Source organism: Musca domestica, unplaced genomic scaffold, assembly GCF_030504385.1.
Source record: "Musca domestica strain aabys unplaced genomic scaffold, Musca_domestica.polishedcontigs.V.1.1 1, whole genome shotgun sequence".
Classification (NCBI taxonomy): Eukaryota; Metazoa; Arthropoda; class Insecta; order Diptera; family Muscidae; genus Musca; species Musca domestica.
In genome coordinates, this window is record NW_026712114.1 from 42,087,962 (window position 1) to 42,112,192 (window position 24,231).

At 35.3% G+C, this 24,231-nt stretch overlaps 1 protein-coding gene across 1 annotated transcript in view; it reads right to left on the minus strand.

Annotated features, from left to right (window-relative positions):
- The window catches only part of LOC101893475 (octopamine receptor Oamb), a 242,466-nt gene that overhangs the window by 86,444 nt on the left and 131,791 nt on the right, over positions 1-24,231 (minus strand). Inside the window, exon 3 of the mRNA XM_020036170.2 lies at positions 19,234-19,834. The gene's annotated coding sequence lies outside the window, so the exon portion shown is untranslated. The remainder of the gene's footprint in view (positions 1-19,233; positions 19,835-24,231) is intronic.

The following is a 24,231-nucleotide window of genomic DNA, read 5'->3' on the forward strand; positions in this document are numbered from 1 at the left end:
GTATCAGACTTAAACATGATACAAATAAACGGTAATTTTAGCTATTATCTCTTTCAGCAGTAGCAAGTTTCGTTTGTTTCACTGTCAATATCTTCTGTCAGATTTTCATGAAAATTTTAACATCGCCTGAAAGTATTTTGAAATTCCACTTCGAAGGTTTTATATGCACATATCTATTGATCGATTATAGATACAGTCTCCAATTTGAAATTAGATACAAAAATAAATTCGCCAAATTATATTGAAATCGGTTCAAATTTGGATAGAGCTCAAATATACATTTTCGGCCGATTTTACATATTTGATGCACCCAACGCGATATGTACAGGGTTAGATGAAAAAACTGCAACCAAATTCAGACTGCTGTCATTTCTAAGCCATTCGTCCGACAGCTTTTAAATTTATTCCAGTGAGAGCTTATTATTTTGTTTACAAGCATTTTGGTGAGAAAAAGTTATTCGTGATGGAATTCAAGCGTGATATTTGACTGGAAAACCACAAGTGGCTATGTTTAGAGCACTTAGAGCACACATGTAAATCTTTTGTGTCTCATACCATCGCTCTTTACCGTGATACTGGTAGCGTAGCCCGACGTCAAGGAAGTGGACGGAAGAAAACAACAGCATCAGCAGAAATCCGCGAAACCCGCGTCGCACTTGCCGAAAAATGGCTCAGGAGCTGAATATATCGCAATATTCCATTCGGCAAATACTGAAAAATGAGCTCGGGGTGAAGCCATTGAAATTCCAAAAAGTGCTAGAACTTACACCGCAACAGAAAGAAAATAGACTCAAAAGAACTAAAGAGTTGTTTCGCTTGGCCGAAAGTGGCGAGTTTGGTTTTCTCCGTTAAGAAATATTCGTTCTCTAGCAGTTTGTAAACAAACAAAATTATCGTGGTTACATGCCAAAGAGGTCAGTTGAAAATGTGCACCTTAGGTTGGCCACCAGAACTTAGAAGAAGAATCGCTACAAGGATAAATGGCTAAAATTTGATGCTATTTCCGCATTTTTAAAAAATTTAAAAAAAATGTGGCATGTTAAAAAGCAGTAAGTTCGGACGGGCCGAACTTTGAATACCCTCCACCATTTGGAACGAATTTGGAAAATTTCAAAGAATAAAATCCATTAAAAAATCTGTTAAAATTTTAAAAATATCGAATATAGCCGTTATATTGGGGTCTATACGACCTGGACCTACTTAGGCATTGTTTGTCATAAGCCAATACCATATTCAAATTCGAAACTTGAAATAAACGGTGAATAATGTAGCTAAAATAATCAAAATATCGTATATATGGAGGTACCGTTATATCGGAGCTGTGCGAAGACCTGGACCAGCATAAACAATTTTCTGTCACAGGCTATAGCATCCATTACGAACGTCAAATACGACATCTCAAACAAATTCGGTGGATATTGTACCTAAACTCGTCAAAATACCGAATAAAGGGAGGTACTGATATATGGGGCCTATACAAAGACCTGGACCTGCATAGAAAATTTTCTTTCACAGACTGTAGTTCACATTACGAACTCTAAATACGTAATTTGAATCAATTCCGATGAATAATGATGCTAAAATCATCAAAATACCGAATTTTGGGAGGTACCGTTATATGGGGGCTATACGAAGACGTGGACCTGCACAGACATTTTTCTGTCTGAGGGTGTAGTATACATTACGAACTTCAAATACCAAATTTGAAACAATTCCGGTAAATAATGTCGCAAAAATCATAAAAATACCGAATATCGGGAGGTACCGTTATATGGGGGCTATATGAAAACGTGTACCTACATGGTCCATTTACGAACTTAACCTGCCCACTGGAAAAAATAAACACGTGTACAAAAATTTATCCTTCTATCTCAATTCGTTCGAAAGATAGTGTGATTTCAACAGACAGACAGACATGGCTAAATAGACTTAGAATTTTACGCTGATCAAGAATATGTATACCTTGTTGGGTCTGACATGAGTATTTCGCGGAGTTACAAACGGAATTACAAAGTTAATATACTCTCCATAGTATGGTGGAGGGTATATGCAGTTTGAAATTCAGACAGAGAGGCGAAATTTGGTATCACAAAAAATTTGACAAATTATATTGAAATCGCTTGAGGTCTGGGCATAGCTCCCAATCTAATGTATGTTATGCACCAAACACGATATGTATATTCAGAATGTGTGTGTTTCAAATTGGGATATAGCTCCCATATATATATATGGGAGGCAAATAGCATGTTTGGTGCATAAAATATGTGAAATCAGTCGATATATAATATATATATATATATATATATATATATATATATATATGCATATATATATATATATATATATATATATATATATATATATATATATATATATATATATATATATATATATATATATATATATATATATATATATATATATATATATATACATATATATATATATATATACATATATATATATATATATATATATATATATATATATTATATATCGACTGATTTCACATATTTTATGCACCAAACATGCTATTTGCCTCCATTTCAATGAAATATAGACGGCATTTGGTGTAAAAGGAAATTTTATCAAATTATATTGAAATCTGTTCAGATTGAGACATGTTTTTCAAGAAACCTGGCATGTTCAACATCGAACATCGCTTGCAAATTATTAATGTTTTTATCAAAATGCCGGATCTGTTAAAAAATGCCATAGAGCGCTTCTTTCATTTATAATTTGATGATATAGATTTACAGGGTAGATCCATGGTTTAGAGAAGCACCCATATAAATGATTTGTCAGATCTTATAGGCACAATTACACTTACTGCTGTTTAATGAGGAAATTGTACTCTCTATTTTTTTATTTTTTTTTTTTTAGAAAACAACATTAGTGTGTTATTCGACCCAGGTTATTCTTCTTCAATGCTTATCAAACCTGAAACTATTAATTTCAAATTCAAAGGAAAAAAATGACATTTTCAAATTTCCCAAACAAATGTCTTGCAGCAAAAAGAGTAAATCTTCCATGAGAAAACTTGTACATAAATCACATATAATAGAGCTGAATTTCCTGCTACAACTGAAGCAAGTGGAGGGAGAGGGGCCAAGCATGGAAAACCACAAGACAACATTGTCATATATATGACCACATACCAACTCGCAAGTCATACAGCCAGCCAGCCAGCCAGCCATACAAAGATCCATTAAGCACATAACTTCATGACAATGAAAAGATTTTTACTCACTTTTGAGAATTTGCCAAGTCGATTGGATTGGTAGAAGGAATTTACAAATACACAAACACACACACGCATGCAGACTTGGTTAGAAATTGTTAGATTTTCCAGCAAAGTTGCTTTGAATGTGTCACTTGTAAGGCAATGAAGATAAATGTTGACTTCTGACATGGTAGGAGACATTCGCATTGTTTGCATCTAACGAAGTATGGCCAAAGGAGCATTGTATTTTGGCATTTCGATGACTTTCCGGCCAGTCAATAGGACAAAATCTCTGAAAATGCCACAACTTGAATAGATACATTTCCATGTATGCAATTAAGTAGAAGAACAAAATACCATTGTGGAGAAGAAAATTGCAATTCTTTGCGTTAGTATCAATGATCAATGCCTCATTTGATTTATATTTAATTATGAAGATTGAGGTATCGGGAAATAATTTTAAATTAATTTGCAAGACAGGCCTACATATTTTTCTCCGAAATGAAGGATATACAAAAGTGGTAAAACCTAAAGGGTTTTTTGTCAGCGCTGCTTGCTTTAAGCAGCTCACACACGTTTGATTATGCTTCACTGTCAAACGTCTTCAGTTTGTTGTGTAATTTAGAAGTGAATTGTCTTACAAACATACAAGGAATGGAAATTATCTACTTTTATTACAAAAATTCGTGTTCGGTTAGGAAAGTTAACAAGTTAAAAAGTCGGTTCTGCCGACAGACGTATACCCTCAGCCAATTTTCGATTATTTAAATATATGTTGACATCTGTTATGATTATTCAAACTCTTAACCCTCTATGGAGTGGGTCCCGAAGGAATTGCAACGTACCAGGTTTGGTCTATATTGGTAACTCTATCATAAAATTCATATTCATCCCAAGTTTCTGGTTGAGAGAAATTGCTGACTTGTTTCGTAAGTTATGACAGATAAAAGTATTGAAAATTGTGACCCTTTGCGGGTGACGTACCATAAGGTGCTCGCAGCTATATCCCATCTTCAAAACAAATATTGCTTTAGTGGAAATAATGGAATGAGTGAAATATAAAGAGAACCTGATACTTATTTTGGATTTTATAAAAGTTTTGGTTATTCAAAACTTTGAATCTTTGTTGGGGAGGTACCAGAAGGAATGAACCAATATATTCCATTTTAACACCAGACCTTAAGTTAATATAAATATTAGGATGTGTGAGATTTGACGACAATCGGACTCCTACATCACACTTTATGAGAGTTGTAATTATTCAAAATTTTGATCATTTGTGGGGGAGGTACTTGATGGAATGGACCGATATTGTTCATTTTTGCACCTGGCCTTGCAGTGACGCAGATATTAGGATTTGCAAAGTTGCAGCAAAATCGATTTATCCTTTCTCCTTCTGTGCAGAAAATATATATTTTTTAAAATTTCGACCTTTATGGGGGAGGTACCAGAAAGAGTGGACATATATTGCCCATCTCCGAACTCGATCTAAGTTTGACTAAAATTTTACGATGTACCAAGTTTGGACCAAATCAGATCTCCCTTCGAGAGTTATCGTGCACACCGACCTGACAGACGGACGGACGGACATCGCTAGATCAACTCCAAATATTCTGAAACGGATTTGGTCCGAAGATACCTAGGGTCTATTGCCATGTGGCTAAGGGTATAAAAATTGTAATATTTGCTTTCTATTATGAGACTCATTTTTGATTCAATGGGTACGTAAATAAGCAGAACTGTCAATTTTTTGAGTGAAGATCTGCTAGAAGTACTGCAAAAGCCAATGCAACCAGAAATAGTCACAATTTGGTGCGGTGTATGGGTTCGACCATACTTGAGGAAGAACATGTTGCAAATCTATCATTTGATTTATATTTTCTTCCCCAAAATCCAAGACCTTGATTTGCACGGCATGTCTTTTCAACAAAGCGTTGCCAAATGCCACATAAAACGCTTGAAAATTGACTTATTGACAAGCGATTTAACGTCCGGGACCGGTTGGGCTTAACGCCTTCATGCTATTTTTATACCCTCCACCATTCTATAGAGTGAATACCTTGTCATCGCGTTTTTAACTCTTCGAAATACTCATAATAGACCCTACAAATTATATATATTCTAGATCGGCGTAAAATTCTAAGCCGATTCCGCCTATCTGTCTCTTGTAATTGCGCTATCTTTCGAACAAATTGAGATAGAAAGCAAACATTTTGCACACGTGTGTATTTTGCCATTAGGAAGGTTATGCTCGTAAATGGGCCATCTCGGTCCATTTTTTTTTTTTTTTTTTTTTGTGTAGCCTACATAAAACGGTACCTTCTCATATTCGGTATTTTAATGATTTTAACGAACTTATTCACCGAAAATTTTTAAATTTTCGTATTTAAAATTGGCTATGACAACAAATTTGGTATGCAGGTCCACGTCTTCGTATAGTCCCCATATAACGGTACCTCCCTTTATTCGGTATGTTGATTATAATAGCGACATCATTGTTTTAAATTTCGGATTTGAAGTTCGTAATGGGTACTACAACTAACGACCAAAAATTATGTATGCAAGTCCACGTCTTCCTATAACTTACATATAACGGTATCCCTTCTTTCGTTATTATACCCTCCACCATAGTATGGAGGGTATATTAAGTTTGTCATTCCGATTGTAAAACCTCGAAATATACATTTTAGACCCCACAAAGCACATACATTCTTGATCAGCATAAAATTCTATGTCGATTTTACGATGTCCGTCCGTCTGTGAAAATCAATCTAGCTTCCTAACAAATTGAATTAGGTTGATTGACCGGAAATGTTTCAAATTTGGTATTTAAGGTTCGTAATGGATACTACAGCCTATGACACAAAATTGTCTGTGCAGGTCCACGTCTTCGTATAACTCCCATATAACGGTACCTCCCGATATTCGGTATTTTCATGATTTTAGCGACATTATTCACGGGAATTGTTTCAAATTTGGTATTTGAAGTTCGTAATAGATACTACAGCCTAAAACAGAAAATTGTTTGTGCAGGATCACGTCTTCGTATAGCCCCCATATAATTGTACCTCCCCATTTTTCGGTATTTTGGTGATTTAAGTGACATTATTCACAGGAAATGTTTCAAATTTGGTATCTGAAGTTCGTAATGGATACTTCAGCCTATGACACAAAACTGTTTGTGCAGGTCTAAGTTCTGGTATAGCCCCATATAATAATTACCTCCCTATATTCGGTATTTTGATAATTTTAGCTACCTTATTCACCGATTTTTTTCAATTTTCGCATTCAAAAGTTGCCTATGGAGGCGCACGGCTTCATATAGACTCTAATAAAACGGCTACATTTTGTATTTAAGATTTCAACAGAATTGTTAACGCGTTTTATTTTGTTTATTTTGAAAATTGCCAAATTCGTTTCCAATTGTGGAGGTTATTCAAAATCCGGCTCGGTCGAATTTGCAGCTTTTTAACCTGTTTTTATGATATTATTATTCACCGATATAGCCCCCATATTACTGTTTTTATTTAAGCGGTATTTTTCCTTTTTTTTTTTTTTTGTTGAAAAAGTTTAAGTTCCTCCTATATTGTGGAGGGTATTACAAGTTCCACCCGGCCGAACTTTAGCTGCTTATTTACTTGTTTGTGTGACTACGTTAAATCTCACTTCAATTGAGGCATTGGAGGACAACATTTATTCCTGAAATACCGGCCGAAATGTTGGACTAATCGGATGGACCATTTGAAGCGCAGTCACGGTCAAGATTAGCATAAAATAATCTTAAAGCTTTAAATAATTTGGAAAGTATTATCAACTCAAATGAAGATTTCGTGCGCTTATCTCTTGATAAATATCAGTTCAGACACGAATGCTTCCGCAAATTTAGTAGAGATCGATTCAGAAAGGGATGTTACTCATATATATATTAGTTCGTTTCGACTTTCAATTATAATTGCTTTAAATGAACTATTGTACAGGGTTGCCCATATTCGACGGACCCATCTGGCAACGCCATAACTTTTGATAGAGAGTCACATCGCTTAATGACATACCGCGTTTGAAGCGTCAGTCCAAGCAGATTTTTACCATGAAACAATACACGCCACGCGAGCGCTCTGAAATAGTTGAAATTTACATTCAAGTCAATTGTGAAAACTCGACGTGCTTTTAAAACATTAAACCAGTAAAAAAAGTCCTAAAGTCGGGCGTAGCCGATTTTATGATACCCTACACAACTTTGCTAATTTAGTTGAGCTCCACATAACAATTAAAAGTTTTTATGGGAGAATTCAATCACACACCCTATGATTATAATTATAATTTAAAATTCAAAGGAGTAATTATGCCGAAGCATTTGTATCTTTTAAATTCGGACTTGTATTGCCCATTTGGTGCAAAATTAATTTGAAATCAGATAAAGATATATATGGAAGCTATATCCAAATCTGAACCGATCTCGATAATATTTGGCAAAGATATTTCTGAGCTGTATTTTATATATTTCCCTGAATATCGTTGTTATGGAGTGCATATTACGGCTGTGGGTAACAAATACAACAAATCGGATGAACAATATATATGGGAGCTATAGCTAGATCTGAACCGATCTTCACCAAATTTGACATACAAGCTTTTAGACTCAATTCGGTCATAAGTGCCAAATTTCATCCAATTTGAGCAAGTCGTTTGGTGAACAATCAAAGCTAAATCGGACGAAGTTATATATGGGAGCTATATCCAAATCTGAACCGATCTCGATCAAATTTGGCAAATGTATTTCTGAGTTGTATTTGATATATTTCCCCAAATATCGTTGTTACAGAGTGCATAGCACGGCTGCTGAGGACAAAAATAACAAATCGGATGAACAATATATATGGGAGCTATAGCTATTCCTGAACCGATTTCGATCAAATTTGGCGTACTTATTTTCAGACCTAATTTGGTTCATCTCAATTGGATAATAAATGCGACCTGCATTTTTTCACAATAATACATGGATAGACGGACGGACGGACAGACGGACTGACATGCATAAATCAACTCAGAAAGTGATTCTATGCAGATCATCAAAAGGAACTATGGGTCTATTTGGTTTCCTTTTGCCTATTACAAACAAATGCACAAAGACATAATACCCTGACCACCTTGTGGTGTAGGGTATAAAAATGTGAGAAGTGCGCCTTCTAAGAACACCATTAAACGTTTATACGAAAAATTTTCGACTGGTAAGGCTCTTTCTAATCCGAAGAGGCCATATAAAAGTCGACCAAGGCGATCGGCCGAGAATATCGCTGCCGTACGAGCCAGTGTTGAGAGGTCCCCAAGAACATCCCAAAAACGCCGTTCTCAGCAGTTGGGCATGGCTCGGTCCACTTTACAACGGATTATTCGCATTGATTTGCATTTATTCCCGTACAAAATTCAATTGACGCAAAGAATGTTGCCTGCGTACAAGCCTCGTCGATTGGAATGGGCCCAAAGAGCCCAAAGGTCCGTCGAATATGGGCAACCCTGTACATATATTCTTCATTAAAACGTTTATTGTGTAGCTCTACTAAATATGCAAAGTGTTGTAAGGTATTATAAAGTTGACCCCGCCCGACTTTAAGCCTTTTATAATCTACTGAGGTTTTCCAGCGATAAATTGAGAAATGTTAAATTTTGTCGCACTGTCTTATGCTTGGAAAAATGAGTTTTTAATGTGCGTTAAGTACCTGTTTTATTACCGTTTAACCGTTGCTTACATTTGTAATTTTTTAAATTTTTGAAACGGATTGGATTGTATGAGGATTATTCGATAGTAGGACCTAATAATTACGAAATCTTGTTTTAAATTGGAAATACTTATCGAATCGAAAATTAGGGAACTTCCCGAATGATTTTTTAATTAGCCTAATCATAGAGAGAGAGACATGGGCACGACCGCTTTATTCTATACCACTGTAATTATCACGCCTCATTCTTGTGACAACAAATGTGTAATACCCCAAGCCATAAAGTCGGATAAAGTTAAAATATTTTATTGCTCAAATCTGTATTTTTACATAAGCATTGAAACACAAACTCTCAACTCGGAGGAACAGCAAAATAGCATTTTTCCAACATTTCCCCCTAAAGTTTAACATTTTCATTTGGATAAGTTTTCAAAATGCACTTCTAAGTTATTCAAATGCATAATTTATTAGTCCAATATAAATGTGCTTGCATGCGAGGGATTTTTGCATCCGCTTTTAAAAACACAAATAATATGTGTATATGTATGTGTGCATCTGTATCCATTTCAGTTTATTTTCCTCCTATTCCGTTCAACGGATGGATGTGTTCCAATGCAAAATGCTTGAAATAATTTTTAATTAAAATTCTCATTCCTGTTTAAAGTAGGATTCAAACACAAACACATTTGAATATTTAACATAGACCGACTGACGGTCGTCAGTCCAGCCAGTCAGCCAGCCAGCCATACAGCCTCCTGGCTGAATCTGAAATGAATAATTTTGTGGTATATTTCACAGAAAAGGAAACAAAAAATTTAACTTGGCAACAAATATGAAATTATTTGTTTTTATCTTTCTACTTGGGCATAAGGGAAGTTGATAATATTTTTAAACGAAAAGTTAAAATGAAAAAAAAAAAAAAAAAAACAGTTATTACTTGGGGATATTTTGTTGGGGTGCGGAATTTGTAGGTTAGACAATTAGTTGTTACTGCATCCAAAAGAAATAAGTGAGAAATGTTGAGAAACAATTTTGTAGGCTTTCCTGTCGTTGCAGGGCAAATCTACGACTTTAATTCAAGGGAAATTACACTTTTCCTGATCATATTGCATAAACTATTTAGTAATATATTGTGTTAAAACTACATAACCCCAATATTTATGCCCTCCAACATAGTATGGAGGGTATATTAAGTTTGCCATTCCGTTTGTAATACCTCGAAATCTACATGTTAGACCCCACAAAGTATATATATTTTTGATCAGCATAAAATTGTATGTCGATTTAGCGATATCCGTCCGTCTTTGGAAACCATATTGCTGCTTTGGAGGACAAATTCAACAATTCGGATGAACAATATATATGGGAGCTATATTTTAACCTATTTCCCACCAAATTTGGCATTCTTATTTCTAGCTTCATGTGAAAAATTCCATCCAATTTGGTTTTATATTATACGTTTGGTGCACAATAAAAGGCAAATCGGAAGAATATATATATATATATATATATATATATATATATATATATGTCTAAAATTTTTACCTCGATCGGACAACAAATGCGGCCTATAATTTGTTTACAAAAATGCATGGACAGACGGACGTACGTTCATAAATCCACTCTCTAAGTGAATCTATAAATATCCTCAAAAGTAACTATGGGTCTATCTCGCTTTCTTCTCTATGTTACAAACAAATCCACAAAGACATAATGCCCTGACCACAATTTTCGGAAGAATCGGGAAGAATCCCAAGGAATCTTCATTCAAAAATTTTCAAAACGATGAGGTTAGTTGTCCCCCATATATGGGATAACTTGAGGTATGGACATTAAAAACACCGATACAGGTGTCTTCTATTTTTAGATGTACTTTCATATCTCCTACGAATTTCCCCCAATAATTGCTTGCATATAGTAGTTCCAACCGATTTCAAGTTTTATCCGCTCTATAGCACAACATTTTGACAACATTTTTTATACCCTACAACACTATGTGTTGGGGGTATTATAAGTTTGATTGGACCAAAAATTATGTAACACCTCGAAATATTGATTTCCCACATAGGAAAGTATATATGGATCTTCCTATCTCGCCGAGCTGAGTCGATCTAGCTATGTATGTCCGTCTGTCCATGTTAATTTGTAATCACTCTACAGGTCGCAATTATGGCCCGATCTTCACGAAATTTGGAATGGAGGTGGGGCTAGGGTCAGAAAAGAACCCTATTTCTTTTGGAAATGATCGCATAATATTTAAAAACTGAAAAATTTCCTGATTTTGCAGTTGCTCTACAGGTCACAATTATAGACCAATCAAAGCGGAAGTTAGCATGGGGCTAGAGCTTAGGCCTGGGCAGAAGCCTTCCAATTTTGATGGTCATTGGGTAATATTTGGTGGGTGAAATAGGAAACAAACTTTGTGTTAAATAAAAGTAAGATTTTCCATTAAACCGTGAATATTTTTAATCCCGGCGAAATCACAAAAAGACGAACAGGTCAATTCTGACCGTAACGTAGATGCCGATAGTAAATATATCGGATATATATAGCGAAATATATACAATGTATATATGCAAAGGAAGGAGATGATAGCTAGAATGCTTATATCTCAAGAATGACTGGACCGATTTTGAAAAATTTTGTCAATTCAGAATGCCCTCTTGGCATAAAAGAAATAAATCTAAAAAAATCGCGTAAAAAGATGCCAATAATGGTGTTAATATAGATTTTGTAGTATTTTGTGACTTTTTTTTTCATATTTCATACTTTTTATCGCATGCGTTTTTTTTTAATTTGACTTATAATATTGAAGAGTATATTTTGTAATATTTTGTTCAGCTTACAACACAGGTTGGGTTAATTATTATATACAGATTGCAATTATCGTCCGATCCTCACGAAAATTTTCACGAGGGTAGGGTTAGGCTCAGAAGGGTTAGGACTATTGTCTTCAAAGACGCCGCCAATATATTTAGGGGTTGAAATGGACCAACAACTAAAAATGTTTCTGATTTTGCAGCCGTTATAAAGGTTATAAATAGAAACCAAGCCAAGGCGATATCTTCTGAAATACACAAAAGGCGAACTTCTGGCTTTTTTATGCCGTTGACGAATAGAGCTAAATATTGTAGATAAGCAAATCATATAGATGGGTCTAAATTTAGAGATGATCGCAAAATAGTAAGGGGCTCAATGAACCAAAAAACAGAAAAAAGTTCTTCAACACACCATTTAAGCCAATCGACACTTCTGAGAAGAGAGTTAAGGACAGCGAAGAAGTCTAGCATTCTGGATGACCATTGGATTATATTTAGCTGTAAGATGGATTAAAACAACTAACAACACGACGGAGTGCGTAAATATTGGGCAAATGTCCCTGGTCAAATTTCTAAGGGTTATATCTGGGCAGTGCTCCGTGACACAATTTCAAAAGCAAAATCTTCCAAAATGGATTTGTATATAAGAGGGCTTTTAACGTATTGTAGTGTTGTAGGGTATCACATGGTCGGCTCCGCACGACTATAGCCTTTGCTTATTTGTTTTAATCATATCTTCATACATCGCACTTAATATTTTGTAAAATTATTTCACAATGGACCCGTATCCAATTTTACTGTTCAAAACTTTTTCAATGTCTCCATTTAGAAACCCTAGAAACCAAAAGTGACCTCTATACCAAATTCCAAAATTTCAAATCTACTCAATACCAAAATTAGTAACATTTAGTACAATATAACACACACTTCCGAAACCACTTCCGTATCTCAATTTTAGACACCAACAGTAATCTTAATATTCAGATTTCAGGATTTTAGCTCTATTTCTTCACCCAATGACAAATTCAGTACAATTTCCAGCCATGATTTTTTCCAACCATGTTTCAGTTTTTATACCCTCCACCATAGTATGGAGGGTATATTAAGTTTGTCATTCCGAACGAAATGAAGTATGTTGATAAAATTTTTCTGAAATGTATATTATTTCTGCAGGACTTTTGTATTGAAAATGGGCCACGTAAGTCTACGTTCTGGTATAGCCCTCATACCAGGCTACCTCCCGATATTCAGTATTTTGATGATTTTAGCGACATTTTTCACCCGTATTGTTTCAAATTTGGTATTTGAAGTCCGTAATGGATATGAAAATTGTATGGGCAAGTCCGTGCTTTGGTATAGCCCACATATAATGGTTCCTCCCTATATTCGGTATGAGCTACATTATTCACCGTTTTTTTTTAAGTTTTGCATTTGAATATTGTAATGGCTTATGATAAAAGTTGCCTATGCAGGTCCATTGCGTCCTATACGCCATTAAATAACGGCTACATTCGATATTTTTAAGATTTTAACAGAATTTTTAACGGATTTTATTTTTTATTTTTTTTTTTTTTTTTTGAAAATTGCCGTTCCAAATGGTGGAGGTGTATTCAAAGTTCAGCCCGGCCAAAATTACAGCTTTTTTACTTTTCTTTTTTCACATAATACCAAATGGTACTATTTTAGACTTTTTCGTTACCTTAAAGTTCGAATTTCCGAAAATCCTTTGGTATATTTATCGTGACTCTCATTTCGCATGTCCAATGCAAGGTATTGAATTCTTAGTATATTTTAGTAATTCTTATACTCTTTTATAAAAAAAAATAAAGATTCTAGTTTAAGCCGTTTCGTCTGGGCGTTGAATCTCAGCCAATTATTTCACTACTCTTTTATATATACATATGGAAAGCCCAGCACCTATAGACCAAACCAACTATACTAGAAAAGTCAAACTAGTATATGGAACACTTAAGCATGACACAGACGATATTACATTGATGTTTTTTTTTCTCTCTGAGAGGAGATCCCAAGAGTAAATTTTTATCGGCTATTCATGGCCCACCTCCAAAGTGACTGGGGGAAGAGGAGAATTTTAAATATAATAAATGTTCTTAAGTTAGATTTATCTTCTCCAATTTTCCTTATCTTCCCCACAAAAATCCCTCATTTTGATATTCAATTTTCATAATTCAATGACTTCAACATTAGCATAGCATCTTCATTCCGAGAAACCATTTAAGTTCTCATTATTCAATAAACCATAAGTTCTTTGAATTTCATTACTCTCTCTCTCATAAACAATCTATGAAAATTGCAATTGCAATTTAATTTACTTGTATTTGCTTTACATAGAATTCTCTTCACTACTATATTTGTTTCTCTCTTTGCGTTCATTTCTTTTGATTTTTCATTTTTTTTTTTTTTTTTGCAACTTTAAATATTCCATTTCATTCACTTTCATTTGCTTTGACTTGCTATTCCATTACCACCTATGCATGTTTGTCTCTGTGTGTGTAAGCATCTACCTTCCGTTGGAAAAGCACTCTACACCTCTGTTGCGACAAGGAAAAATGAAGTTATTCCAAGAATACTAAAGAACATCATTTGTCATCGTGGTTGTGATTATCATCGAGGGTTAGCAGAGTGAACTATGAATAGCTTCATAAAAAAGGAACTAACAAATGGAACAACTTGAAGCTGAACACATGGACGAAGTAGAAGAAGCAAAAAATCATTTTGATTACTTAAGCAAAGTAGTTGGGAAAACGATAACAACAATAACAATAACAACGACAAGGTCACCTTGAATCAAGAAAGAAAAACGATTCGAGTGTTATGTTGCAGAGTAAGCATATTTGTCGGTAACAAAGTAGAATGCATCACCTTTTGATGGATAGTTTTTTAAGTAAGTTATTCTTTATAGGAAAATGTTATTAAAAACCTCTGTTTTCTTGTTTATATACTCTGGATGGTGCGAAAATAAAAACTTCCACCATTATATGTTTTTCATATATGATAAAATGTACATATCCAAAATTGGAATGATAAAAAAAGAAATGTTGACCTGATAATACGTGCCGAACTTTTAATACCCTCCACCATTTGGTACAAATTTGACAATTTCCAAAAAAAAAAAAAAAAATCCGTTTAAAATTCTGTTAAAATCTTAAAACTACCGAATGCCTATACGACGACCTAGACCTGCATAGGCAACTTTTTTCATAAGTTATTACAATATTTAACTGCGAATCTTGAAGAAAAATCTGTTTATAATGTAGCTAAAATCATCAAAATACCGAATATAGTGGGTACCGTTATATGGGGGCTATACGAAGGCGTGGACCTGCACAGACAATTTTCTGGCCATTACGAACTTCACATGCGAAATTTGAAACAATCCCGGTAAATAATGTTGCTAAAATCATCAAAATACCGAATATCGGGGGCCCACATGGCCCGTTTTCTGTTTTATGCGGAAGTATCTAAATACCAAATTTGGAACGATTCCGTTAAATAATGTCGCTAAAATCATCAAAATACCGAATATTGGGGGGTACCGTTATTTCGGGGCTATATGAAGACCTGGACCTACATGGCTCCATAGTATAGTGGAGGGTATAAAAAATAATTCTTGTAAGTTTCTGGAGATATTTATTATCTAATCGAGTAAATTATTTCCGATATAAGATTCCGTTTTTCTCTGTTATACAGGATGATTGCTGCCATTAAGAAATTGTAAAATAAGTAATGTGGGATGTACACTAGATGAGCTTTGGACACGCCGTCATTCTCAAGTATGCGGAGAACATAGGAAATCAGGCTATAGCCAATATATCATCTAGGCAAAACTTTGAATTATTTGATATCCATATACCTATCAGAGTCGTCTGGACCCGCAACATTCCACCTTTTAACGATATAGCTGTCTATGCTGATGGGTCAAAAATGGAAAGTGGAACGGAATCTGGGGTCTTCTGTGAAAGCCAAAGTATGCGAAAATCCTTCAAACTAAACAACGACTGCAGCGTTTTTCAGGCAGAAATTTTTGCTGTCAGGAAGTCCATAGAGGTACTGGCAAACAGAATCAATGAGCTGGATGGACCGGTGACTATATATATCGATAGTCAAGCGGCCGTAAAGGCTCTAAATTCTTTTACAATAAAATCTATGGCACTTCTGGATTGCAGGAAAGGTTAAGTTGTTTGTCAAACTCTGTTGGGTCCCTGGACACTGACATCTGGCAATGAATCGACCTGTGAATTGGCCAGACGCTGATCTCAGTCAATAGATCTTGAGATTGAGAGCTCAGTGAAAGGCACCTTTACGCCACTTCTTCCAAATGCTGCATAAACATTATCTTGGGATATTACAACAGAACTGGATAACTGAAAGGGGATGTAATGTGTCTAAAAAGATTTGGCCGGTGAACTCCGAAAGGAGATCAAGGTCATCCATATCCATGACGAAGTCGGACTTGAAGCTTGTGGTGGGCCCATAGGGCACTGTAACATAAGGACCATGACTGGCAAATGGAAGGGGGGGGGGGTGACGATACTGAATACTGCACACTTTGTCAGGATGTGCAGGAAACTGAGACGGTGGAGCACTTACTCTGCCAGTGTCCAAATCGTATCGGAATGAGACAGAGGCTACTGGGTAAGCAAATTCTTCCGACTTGTCCTCCCTCTCCGAAACCGAGCCAGCCACCATTCTTCAGTTAGCCAGAAGACTAAAATGGCTTAGTACGACACGCTGATTACACCGTGGATACAAATTCTCTACGTAAAAAAAAATAAATTATATTTTTTTTACGTAGAGAATCTTGACTATTAAAAATGATTCTGAATTAATGTGCAAGTATGTTTCTCCTACAAATAATACAAATATCTGAAATGACAAACGATGGTGGTTTGTTCGGTTTTGCCGACAGATGTATACCCTCAGCCAATGTCCGATTATTTAAAAATATTTTGACTTTTGTTATGATTATTCAAATGTTTAACCCCTTATGCAGTTAGTTCCGAAGGAATTGGCTAATATTGGCCATTTTGTATCGGAACTAAATATATATGATATAAATATTCCGACGTGCTAGGTTTGGACTGTGTTGTGTTAATGGAAATTTTGGGATATACCAAGTCTTGAATGGAATCGCATGTTAATTTCGCTTTTTATTAGCTTCATGGATATTCACAATTTTGAGCCTTTGTAGGGGAGGTACTAGAAGGAGTAGACCGATATTTCCCATCTTCACAACGGATCTTTTGTTAGTGGAAATAATGGGATGTGTGAACCTGGTACTTATTTCGGATTTAATAAACGTTTTGGTTATTCAAAACTTTGACCCTTTGTGGGGAAGGTAGCAATAGGAATTGTCCCATATTTGACAAAAATATTACGATGTACCAACTTTGAATCAAATCGGATACACCCTTCGAGAGTTATGGCACCAGCCAAACAGACGGACGGACATCGCTAGATAATATCCTGAAACGGATTTGGTCCAAAGAGACCTAGGGTCTAAAACCGTTATTTCGGTGAAGCACGTTTTGACCGTATCAAATGATATATACCCTCTGTAGCCATATGGCTGAGGGTATAATAAAAGATAGGTGCATCTGCGTTTTGAAAGTTTACGTTGCAAATTACCAAAAAGAGGGGCCCAGCTCCCCAACTTTCACATTTTTTTAATATGCAGATTAAGACTTATTGGAGTCCTTTAATTTTTGATATTAAGTGTCCTTTTATAACGATTTTCCTGACTTTAGTAAGAATATATAAAATTGGAGTTTTATTTTCTATTTATTATACCCCTTACCTTTGGCACAACAATTTGTATTGTGCCTAGGACGGTTGGTATTGAAAATGATATCGGCCCACATTTTGTAATAGCCGCCATATAATGGTACCTCCCAATATTCGGTACTTTGACGATTTTCGCCACATTTTTTCACGGATTTGTCTAAAAACTGATACTTTAAGTCATATTGGGTTCTAGCTCCGGGGGCCGTATTTTGAAATAGCCGCTTTAATGATTTTCGCCACATTTGTCATGGATTTGTCCAAAAATTGGTATTTTGTATTTCATAATTAATTCTAGTTCCGGTGACGAAAAATTGTATGTATATGTCCACGTTTTTGTATAGCCCCATATAACGGTACCTCCCGATATTCGGTATTTCGATGATTATTGCCACATTTCTCCACAGTTTTGTCTATAAATTGGTATTTGTAGATCATAATGACTTTAAGCTCCGGAGGCAGAATATTAAAAAAATTGGTCCACCTTTTCTTATTGCACCCATATAACGATACCCACCGATACTCGGTATTTTGATAAACCCACGAAATTGTTTCAAATTTTGTATTTAAGAAGATTTGGTAGATGACAATCGTTGAAGTATAAAATTGTCAATGGAGGTTTTTTTACTTCTTCTATTTTTATTTAGATTTATATGAAAATTTTGCTATAACGAATATTTTTTTCCTTGACCTCACCAGTAATGCTTTGTAGCAGAATTTTGCATACATATTTATGCATTTTTGGTGTTTAGGTAGACTTTTTATGTATTTCGAGACCTGTAGTAAATTTTACTACCATATTTCCATATTTTATAATAAGGATCTCTTTGGTAACTCGCCTTGACCTTGGCACAGAATTATTGACCTAAACTGCAAAGATTCCAAAAATCTCAATACCAAATTTGGAAACATTCCGTAGAAAAAAAATTACTAAAATCAATAAAATACCAAATATAGGGGCTATAGAAGCGTGTACCGATATATCGGGGCTATACGAAAACGTTGACCTACATTAACCATTTACGAACTTAACCTGCCTACTGGTAAACTATGCATGTATGCAGTTTTTTTCTCAATTCGTTCGAAATATAGCGTGATTACGACAGACAGAATTTTACGCTGGCGCAGAATATATATACTTTGAATATTTCGAGCAATTACAAACGGAATTTTTAACAGAGGTCAATATTTTTTCGCCCTGAGAGGATTATTTTAACCTTTTATAAATATTTGTTTTTTTTATAAATATAAGTAGAATCCAATTACTAAAAAAGTTGAGAAGTTATAATCGGTTGAGGCATTTTTGTCTATGATGGTTACCTACCTTTAACGAAGTAGTATTTAACAACTTGAAGGAAATCATAAAATATATTTTGGTTTTGAAATCTGGTTATCTGTATAAGAGATTTCTGGATTTTTAAAATATAATATACAAGCGAATGGACCAGTTTATGATCAGTAAACATATTAGGGACCAATGCAAAACCATTGTCTAAAATATACCATATTTTATCGAAGATATGCGATGCCTTTCTAACAATTTGGTCGCGTTTCATACCAGTTTCACTATTGTTAAGAATATTTTGGCATCCCGATAATTGCGAAATAAAATCGAAATTTCTTCCACAAAAAAATAAGTACATTTAAATGTCCGTCATGCATTGCTACTTACCAGTGTTAACAGTAGTTTTGTGTTCGTTTGTTGTAACCATGAATTACGGTAACATTTAACTTTTGATGCTGATAAATTCGAATTCAAATAAAAACTTTTATCCATTTTTGCAGAAAGTTTCTATGGCACGTATGCTGCTGTTGCTTGACGCCAGCTGCTGCTTCTGATTCGTCGCTTCAATTGTGGAGGAAACTGATGGGGCCGATGCTTGTGCTTGTGATCCAAATATTGTTGATGTGCTTGTTCTATAGTATTCCAACTGATGTTGTTATTCTTGTTGTTGTTGTTGTTAAATGGACAATAAAGAGCAGTGGTAGTGGTGGTAGTAGTTGTTGTTGTACTTGTTGTTAGCCTTGATGACTGTACTTGTCGCTGATGCAATGTTGGTGGACAATAATGCCCGTAAGCCATACCAGCATCTAACATTTTACCATCGTAAAGGACATTGAATCGAAATCATTATAATAACGTCCTTTGTGTTCTTGGGCAAGTACTTTTGTAGTTGTCTCCAATCAATCGATGTGTGTTAAAGCACTTTTACTTTATGAAGTTTTTTACTTTAAACTTTTCCCAACTCAACTGACACTTGGTGCAAGGAAATCTGAAAAGAAAAAGAAAGAAATCATGAAAATACAATAAAATCGAAATCTGCGGAAAAAGGCAATGATATTTTTGAGATGAAAAAATCATATGTTTTTGTACCCTCCGCTATACTATACTAGGGTATATGAAGTTTGCCATTCCGTTTGTAAAACTTCGAAATATACATTTTAGGTACCACAAAGTAAATATATTCTTGTTCAGCATAAAATTCTATAGCGATTTAGCGATGTCCGTCCGTCTGTCCGTCTGTGGAAATCACTCTAGCTACCGACGAAGTGAAGTAGGTTGATAAAATTTTTCTCACATATATATATATGACTTTTGGTATTGAGAATGGGTCATGTAGGTCCACGTTTTGGTATAGCCTCCATGTAATGGTGCCTCCCTATTTTCGATTTTTTGGTAATTTAAGCGATATTATAAACCGGAAATGTTTCAAATTTGGTATTTGAAGTTCGTAATTGATACTACAGCCTATGACAAAGAATTGTCTGTGAAGGTCCACGTATTGATATAGCCCTCACATAATGGTACCTCCCGATATTCCATATTTTGATGATTTTAGCTACATTATTCACCGATTTTTTCAAATTTCGCCTTAGAATAATGCAATGGCTTATGACAAAACTGTCCTATGCAGCTCCACGTCGTCGTATACCAACATCAGACTGCTGTAGTTTCCCAACCACTCGTCCGACAGCTATAAAAATTCTTCCAGTGACAACTCGTTATATTGTTTACAAGTGTACAAAAGCATTTTGGAGAGAATTTTCCAGCAAAAAAAGTTATTCGTGATAGAAGCGTGATAGTGTGATTTCTTTATATTTGGCTGAAAAACCACATGTGGCTATCGTAAGAACACTCCAGCATTTAAATGTGAATAAATCTTTTGTGTCTCGTATCATCGCTCGTTACCGTGATACTGATAGCGTAGCCCGACGGAAGAAAACAGCAACATCAGCAGAAATGGTTCGAAAAGTAAAGAAGCGACTTGATCGAAACCCGCGTCGCAGTGGCAGGAAATGGCTCGTGAGCTGAACATGTCGCAATATTCCATTCGGCAAATATTGAAAAATGAGCTCGTCGTAAAGCCATTGAAATTCCAAAAAGTGTAAGAACTTACATCGGAACAGAAAAAAATAGACTCAAAGAGCTAAAGAGTTGTTTCGTTTTCTCCGATGAAAAATCATTTGTTGTACAGCAGTTTGTAAACAAACAAAATTATTGTGTTTACTTGCCAAAGAGGTTAGCAGAAAATGTGCACATTCGGTTGTCCACCAAAACTCAAGCGCCGGCCATGGTGAAGGTGTGGGCCGCCATTTTGGCCGCAGACCTTGACATTCCAATAGGACTTAGCACCATCACACACAGAACGCGCTACCCAAGAGTGGTAACAAAATGAGGTTCCTCGTATATGTCGACATTTTCGTATAGACGCCTACAACCGTACCTCCCGACATTCGGTGTTTTTATGATTTTTGCAACATTTTTCAACGGATTTGTCTAATAAATGGCATTTGTTGTTTGTAATGGGCTCCAGCTTCGGTTGCAGAACATTTGTTATATAGATCCACGTTTTCGTATAGCTCTCATATAACGGTACACTCCGTTTTTCATTATTTTTATGGTTTTAGCCACATTTTCCCTCGGATTTGTCCAAAAATTGGTATTTATAGTTCGTTCTAGGTTCTAGCTCCGGTTTTCGAATATTGAATATTTAGGTCCACGTTTCCCTTTACATATAACGGTACCTTTGGATATTCGGTATTTTGACGATTTACGCCATATTTATGCCCTCTTCCATACTATGGTTCGGCCCGGCCCGGCCGAACTTATAGCTTTTTACTTTTTTCTAATAGGTTTGTGTGAGTGTGATTTGAAATATATATACCGATGTTCGGTGATTTGATAATCCTAATCCGTAATTGTGTCAAATTTTGTACTTAAAACTAGCAATATATTGCAATCTTTGTGGTATAAAAATATATATATGGCCTCTCGTTTTGGTATGACCCATTATAACGGCTCCAAACCCTACATTGCTTTTTTACCTCTAACTGCATTTTAGTAGTAGTTTTAAATCAATTGAAATAAAATTCCCCAATTCTTCTAAATCCCAATTATTCAACTTTCAGTTTCGACTTAAATTTTTTTAATAATCATAACCAAATGACATTGGCTTAAATATAATCTAATCATCTGTTTATATAAAGATAAATGAGCCAAAACAAAAATTAACACCAACAGAAGATGAAATAATGTCCAAATACAAAACAGAAGAGAGGAGGCGAAAAGTGCTAAAACTAAATGTTATGGAAAGAAAATTGTATCTGCAAAGTTGGAATTAATGCCGACACGCCAATCAGAGGTCATTGGGCGCAAAATAAAAACAGTCTTCCAGACAAATAAATGGACAAATCCAACATATTTCAAACAGCTGGAAGGTCAGACAATGAATTTAAGATGGAATAATGCAGCGCGCAGCGGTTACTGTTGTTGGATGGAATCTTAAAGTTGATAAAGCAAACAATGAGTCAACAATATTAAGATGAAAGTATTGAAAAGCAGATTTTGATGGACTTAAAGAGTTAGTATTAGAATGGGTTTAATTTATTTTGAAAACTAGTAAAGTTAATGCTAGGTTTTAAGGAAAAATCCACTTTAATTTGCAATATGCGTTCTTGTAAAGCGATTTAACATTATATAATGGTCTTTATTTATATAGAGCTCTGAAATACTTTCTTATCCGAAGAGCCCATATAAAAGTCGACCAAGGCGATCGGCCGAGAATATCGCTGCCGTACGAGCCAGTGTTGAGAGGTCCCCAAGAACATCCCAAAAACGCCGTTTTCAGCAGTTGGGCATGGCTCGGTCCACTTTACAACGGATTATTCGCATTGATTTGGGGTTAGTAGTTAAAGACCTAAATAGTCCCTAATTTCTCTGGAAAATTAGCTATACAGGGTGAGATGAAAAAACTGCAACTGTACAAAGCATTTTCTTGAAAATTGTCCAGAAAAAAAGTTATTCGCGTGGCTGGAAAACCACAATTGGCTATCGTTAGAGCATAAATCTTTTGTGTCTCGTACCATTGCTCGTTACCGTGATACTGGTAGTGTAGCCCGACGTAAAGTAAGTGGACGGAGGAAAACAGCAACATCAGCGGAAATGGTTCGAAAATAAAGAAGCGACTTGATCGAAACCCGCATCGCAGTGGCCGAAAAATGGCTCGAGAGTTGAACGTATCGCAATATTCTATTCGCCAAATTTTGAAAAATGAGCTAGAAGTAAGGCAATGAGATTTCCACAAAGTGCAAGAACTTACACCGCAACATTTCCATCACACAATGGCCACAAAAATCTCCGGATACCAATTCGTTGCACTCTTGTGTCTGGAGTATTAGTGCCAATGGAAAGCAAGTTTTGCACTAAAAAAAACCAAAGTGTCGATCACCTCAAGTAAGCGCTTCACCGAGAATGGGCCGAAATACCGCAGAGCAACATTCGGGCAGCGTGTGGCGGTTTCATTGGCCGTTTGAAGGCCATAATTCGTGCCAAAGGTGACTAATTCGAATAAATCTAAACTTATTCTAAAATTTTATGCTACTTCCGACATTTTTTGTTTTCATTCAATAATATTTAAAAAAATATATATAAAAATTATGGCGTTTGACTTTATTGCTGTTTTTTATCTCACCCTGTATATCCAATCTTCACACCTGATCTTGTGTTAATAAAAATATGGGCGTCCGTAAAATTTAAAAAGAATCGTATGCTGACATCACATTTTATGAGAATTATTATTATTCTAAATATTGACCCGTTTGGGGCGGGGCTACCTGATACTTTAAAGCAGATCTTATGTTGGTAATAATATTGAGATGTTCGAAATTTTTTAATCAATCGGACTAACATTTCACATTTTATAAGAGTTATAATTATTCAAACATTTTACCATTTGTAGAGGGAGTACTAGAAGGAGTGGACCGATATTGTCCATTTTCGCACAGGACTTAGCTCTGATAAAAATATTAGGATTTGCAAAGTTTGGCCAAAATTTGTTTGACATAGCTCTGATAAAAATATTAGGATTTATAAATTTTGCCCAAAATTTGGATGACCCTTCCCTGTTCTATAAGGCAAATTATTTTCTATGAAATTTTTGATTTTTTGTGGGGTGGCACCAGTATAAGTGAACCGATATTGTCCATCTCGGAACTTCATCTAACTTTTATAATAATATTACGATGTACCAAGTTAGGATAATAATCACTAGACTCTTAATGTCCTGAAACGGATTTGGTCCAAAGAGACCTAGGGTCTTTAACCATTATTGCGATGAGCCACGTTTTGGCCGCATCCAATGATCTCTGTAGCTACATGGTTGTGGAAATA